We start from the raw sequence: 6,155 nt of genomic DNA on the forward strand, positions 1-6,155 counted from the left end.
CTATTCTATATTATTTATTATTCCCTATATTTGGTATATTATACTACCATAATAGTATTCATACTACACGCATTCATATAGAACATACTTTTTTAGTGGCTTTAAAAAAAAAAAATTAATACTTTTTAAAATTGATATTTTACTTTTTTCTATTTGTTTTCTTCTATTTCCTTTGCTATGTTTGAGACATTGTCTGTATGTTTACTGTATTTGTTTTGTACGTTTGGTGAGCCAAAGTAAAATTTCCACCCCGGTGGACAATAAAGATCTATTCTATTCTATTCTATTCTATTCTATTCTATTCTATTCTATATATTCATTATTCCCTATATTTGATATATTATACTACCATAACAGTATTCATACTTCACACATTCATACTATATAGAGAACATACTTTTTTATTGGCCGTGAAGTAATTACTCGTTCAAATAAATAAGTACCTAAAATAGTTATTTGTGTGATTTCGGACTTCTGAATTGTGCACAACATCACTGTCTTAAGTGTAGTTTACTATAATAATGTCTACTAGTATAATAGTCAGAAAACACATGAAATTATCAGTTATGAGAGTAACGGTAAATACGCAGCACAATAGTCTCACATCTCTGAACATGATGCAACAAAATATTTTTATTATAACCCCTGGATACATCCATAAATACTTCCCCTCCTGTTAGTCCTGTTCTCCCAAATGCACCCACGTACGTTACACACACTTTACATAATACCCACGAGCCCCTCTGTTCTGGGCAGCGGTGGAGGACGAGTGCTGAAGACGTCTCTGAAGGACACACATACAGTTAGACATCAGAACACATCACAAATAGGAAATTATTAACTTGATTTTGACACTTTATGAACAAAATGTCAGTGGTGTTCATGCAAAACTTGCTAGGGTGTTATCATTGGTTGTTGGGTGTTAATGAGTGGTTCTTAGGGCATTTATATGCTGTTACTAGGGTGTTGCTATGCTGTTAAGATGTTTTGGATGGTTGCGACTTGCGAGTGTATTATCTTGGTTCATATTGTATTTCTATGTTGTAGGATGTGTTGGGTGGTTGCCAGGCTTTTGCTATGCAGTTACTAGGATGTTTTGGATGGTTGCCAGGGTGTTGCTATGCGGTTGCTTAGGTGGTCTGAGTGGCTGTTGTTGGCATGTGGTTGCTAGGATGGTTGGGTGGTTGTCAAGGTGTTGCTTTGCAGTAACCAGGGTGTTGCAATACGATAAGTAGGATGCTGTGGGTTGTTGCCAGGGTGTTATCTTGGTTTGCTAGGGGGTTGCTAAAATGTACTGAGTGGTTCATATTGCATTTCTAGGATGTTTTGAGTTGTTTCTAGGGTGTTTCTATGCATTTATTAGGATATGTTGGATGGTTGCTTGCAATGGTGTTACTATGCAGTTGCTTAGGTGTTCTAAGTTGTTCTAAGCATGTTTCTGTGTGGTTGCCAGGGTGTTGCTATGCAGTTACTCGGCTGTTTTGGAAAGTTGTCAAAGTGTTGCTATGCGGTGGCTTAGGTGTTGCCAGGGTGTTGCTTTGCAGTTACTAAGATGGTTTAGGTGGTTACCAGGATGTTGCTACTGTATGCAATTACTATGATATTTTAGATGGTTGTCAAGTTGTTGCTATGCAGTTACTAGGATGTTTGGATGGTTGCCAGGAAGCTGCTAGGATGTTTTGGGTTGTTGCCAGGGTGTTATCTTTGTTTGCTATAGGGGTTTGCTCAAATATACGAGTGGTTCATATTGCATTTCTAGTATGTTTTGAGTTATTTCCAGGGTGTATATGCATTTACTGTAGGATGTGTTGGATTGTTGCCATGGTGTTGCTATGTGGTTGCTTAGGTGTTCTGAGTGGCTGTTAGCATGTTGCTATGAGGTTGCTTGGGTACTACAAGTTGTTGCCAGGGTGTTACTATGCAGTTGCTTAGGTGTTCTGTGTGGTTGTTAGCATGTTTCTATGTGGCTGTCAGGGTGTTGCTATGCTGTTACTCGGCAGGTTTTGGATGGTTGTCAGGGTGTTGCTATGCAGTTACTAAGATGTTTTGGATGGTTGCCAGGAAGTTGTCAAGTAGTTACCAGGATGTTTAGTGGCGTTGCTTGCCAGAGGGTTGGTATACGATAACTAAGATGTTCTGGGTTGTTGCCAGAATGTTATCTTTGCTTGTTAGGGGGGGGGGTTGCTAAAATGTACTGAGTTTATATTGCATTTCTATGTTTTGAGTTGTTTCCAGGGTGTTGCTATGTGGTTGCCAGGGTGTTGCTATGCAGTTACTCGGCTGTTTTGGAAAGTTGTGGTGGCTTAGTTGTTCTGAGTAGGTGTTAGCACGTTGCTATGTGGTTGCCAAAGTTCTTCTTAGTGGTTGCAAAATGAGTTTTGAGTGTTTTTAGCACATTTAGCATGTGGCTTGAGTCAAATTGTGCATGGTTCCTAGCATGTTAGCGCAATTTTGAATGTTGCGTTACAAACGTAAATGTTTTGTTTAGATTTATAAAGTCAACTGTACATACAGGGAGTTTTTTAACTAACCTATATTCAGCCTCAGATTCATGACGGGTGGTTTTACTTTAAAGAACGCATGTCTTTTTCTTTTCCAGTGCTTCTATTTCCACTCCGCTTTGGTCGCTCTCCAAACTTCCCCGGAGGGACTCGACTGCTGCCAAAACGCTGAGTGCTATTTCCACATCTCCATCCCACACCGCAAAGGGTCGTGGGAGACCCCGCTTTCCCTGGTCTGTCAGTTGATGTGGCCTGGCTCACAAACATCTCACTCGCCATTACACACATTTAGCTGCTCTTCCTCCAGAGAGTGTATCTATTTTATATCAATCACACACACAACGGCAAACGATCTGCGAATTTGATTAAAATGAGAATAAATATGGAAGGCACTATGATTTTAACCAATCTATGTTTTCTAATGTCACCCACAACACTCTTGCATATAGCAAAGACCTAACATCTTGCCTAACAACACCCTAGCAACCACTTGGAACACCCTAGCAACTGCCAATCAATTACATGGAACATGCTTGTGTAACTACCCAGCATGGTAACATGTGATGGCGAGTTATCAAAGCATTACTTATCCTCACTTCAGAAAATGAATCTAGTTAATTAATTAACACAAGTGCCAAATGCGAGTAAAATCCGGTGTTGGCGAGTATATGAAATGGTGTCAATCGCCAGTTGGCTGGTAATGTTTTATTTTTTGAATTCTAGCAATGCAATGTTGTGAGAACATGAACGTGAACAAACATGAACGACGCTCGGGACATAAGTTTAAAAGACTTACCAATTTAAATATTCAAGAGCAAGAAGACACGAAAGTGAACTCTAGCTTGTTTTCGCCACAGAATAAAACATTTTAAAAGATAATTGCGACTTTTTATCTCACAATTACGAGTTTACATCTCGCAATTCTAACTTTATTTCTCAGAATTGCGATATAAAGTCAGAATTGCATGATATAAAGTCAGAATTAAAGTCAGAAATGCATGATATAAAGTCAGAATTGCATGATATAGTCAGATTTGCATGATATAAAGTCAGAATTAAAGTCAGAATTGCGTGATATAAAGTCAGAATTGCATGATATAAAGTCAGAATTAAAGTCAGAATTGCATGATATAAAGTCAGATTTGCATGATATAAAGTCAGATTTGCATGATATAAAGTCAGAATTAAAGTCAGAATTGCATGATATAAAGTCAGATTTGCATGATATAAAGTCAGAATTAAAGTCAGAATTGCATGATATAAAGTCAGAATTGCATGATATAAAGTCAGAATTAAAGTCAGAATTGCATGATATAAAGTCAGATTTGCATGATATAAAGTCAGATTTGCATGATATAAAGTCAGAATTAAAGTCAGAATTGCATGATATAAAGTCAGATTTGCATGATATAAAGTCAGAATTAAAGTCAGAATTGCGTGATATAAAGTCAGAATTGCGTGATATAAAGTCAGAATTGCGTGATATAAAGTCAGAATTGCGTGATATAAAGTCAGAATTGCATGATATAAAGTCAGATTTGCATGATATAAAGTCAATTGTGAGAGAAAAAACTTTGGAAAAAACTCGGAATTGCAAGTTTATATCTCACAATTCTGAGAAAAGATGTCAGAATTGTGAAATATAAACTTGCAATTGCGAGTTATAAAGTCCAATTCTAAGGGAAAAAAAGACTGACTTTTTTTTTTACCTCAGAATAGTTTATATCTCACAATCCTAACTTTATATCATGCAATTCTGACTTTATATCATGCAATTCTATATCTTCAAATTGCTTATTATAAAGTCAAAATTGCGAGATATAAACATGCAATTGTTCTGAGAAAAAAAGTCTGAATTTCAAGTATATTTCTCGCAATTGCGAGTTTATATCTCATAATTCTGACTTTATATCACGCAATTGCGACTTTATATCATGCAATTCTGACATTTTATCAGAATTGCGAGATGTAAACTCAATTGTGAGAAAAAAGTCAGAACTGTGAGATTAAAAAGTCAAAATTATCTTTTTTTTATTTTTCACTCTGTGGTGAAACAAGCTTTCATCCGAATTGCACGCCCAGAAATCCTGAATTGAACTCTCTTTTACGTCTTCTTGTGCTTGAAAATGCCCGTATTCTCCTAAACATTCAGTTAGTGAAGTTGAGACAGAAAACGCATGTGTGTCAGTAGATAGATCCGTGCATTAGCTCTTAAAGTGACAGTAGCCTAATATTACTGCTAATAATGTTAATCAAAGAACAAAAGACAAAGAAAAAATCACTCAGTGCTCTTGACTGAATAACTTTTGTAACTTTAATAAGGATTACTCTGTTTAATTTATACAGTGAATGCAGTGTTAATTTACATTTGATTGCTTTATATTTCTGTATCTGAATATGGTCCTATTGGCGGGTGTGACAGAAAGTTAGTTGTATGCCCTGTGCTCTAGTGTGTGTAAAGGCTCAAATTAACCGTTATGGACACACACACACACACACACACACACACACACAGACACTGGACACTTTCCAGAAGTCAGTCCAATGCATCCCGTCACATGTTGTGAGCTGTCGACAACATAATGAACATATGAATAAACATTTATGGTGTATGTCTAATTTACTTCTGCTCAAGAGTAAACACACATTTTGACATGTCAAATTAATTTCTGAGCCTGATGTCATTGTGAGTGATGAACCTCCTTGGCTTGAATATGTTTAAATATCAAACTGTGTAACTTTTTTTGTTGTTGAGCAAAACGTATGACAAAAAGAGGTTTGAAATGCTAAGACGAGCAGCCATATTGTCATATCATGAAAAGCATTGCATTTGAGAACTGATGATACTTGCTTTCGCTTTTTTTTCTCTCTAAAAATGCAATGCATTCAGAAATGTTTACGTGTGTGTGACTGAAGTGAACAGATCATTTTTGAGTCTGGAGATTGTCAAACAGTTTCTCTCGCGCCCTCTTGTGGCCAAATAAAGATAACGTTTTTATTTCTTCAGCAGAGTGTCATTCTCAGCTTCAAAACACACATTTCTGGACTGCAGTCGCATTGCACAAGGATGCATGAGACGTATGTTTATTAGTTAAAAGGTATGATAAAATATCACAGGCCAAAGCACATGCACGCAACCTCATTCTGCCCATAATTTCACATGTTCAGCAAGATGCTTACCTTTATTATTAAAATACAAATGTTAGTACTAGCTGGTGAAGCTATATATAAAACATGCATTTGTGAAATTTTATGATTTTACCAATATTCGTCTCCCGTTGACCTCTAAATTGCATAATATATGTGTGTGTACTGTGAATAATTATTATGTATAAATACACACACATTCATGTATATATTTAAGAAATATTTGCATTTGTGTTTATACATTTATATAATTTATATTATATATAAATATTTTATACATAAATATAACCAATTTTTCTTAAATATATACATGATTGTGTGTTTTTATACATATAAATAATTATACACAGTAGGCTACACACATATATTATGTAAACACAAACTTTTATTTTGGATGCGATTAATCACGATTAATCTTTTGACAGCCCTAATATATATATATATATATATATATATATATATATATATATATATATATATATATATATATAGCCTATATATTTATTT

This window comes from Phoxinus phoxinus (genome assembly GCF_949152265.1).
Source record: "Phoxinus phoxinus genome assembly, chromosome: 6".
Taxonomy (NCBI): Eukaryota; Metazoa; Chordata; class Actinopteri; order Cypriniformes; family Leuciscidae; genus Phoxinus; species Phoxinus phoxinus.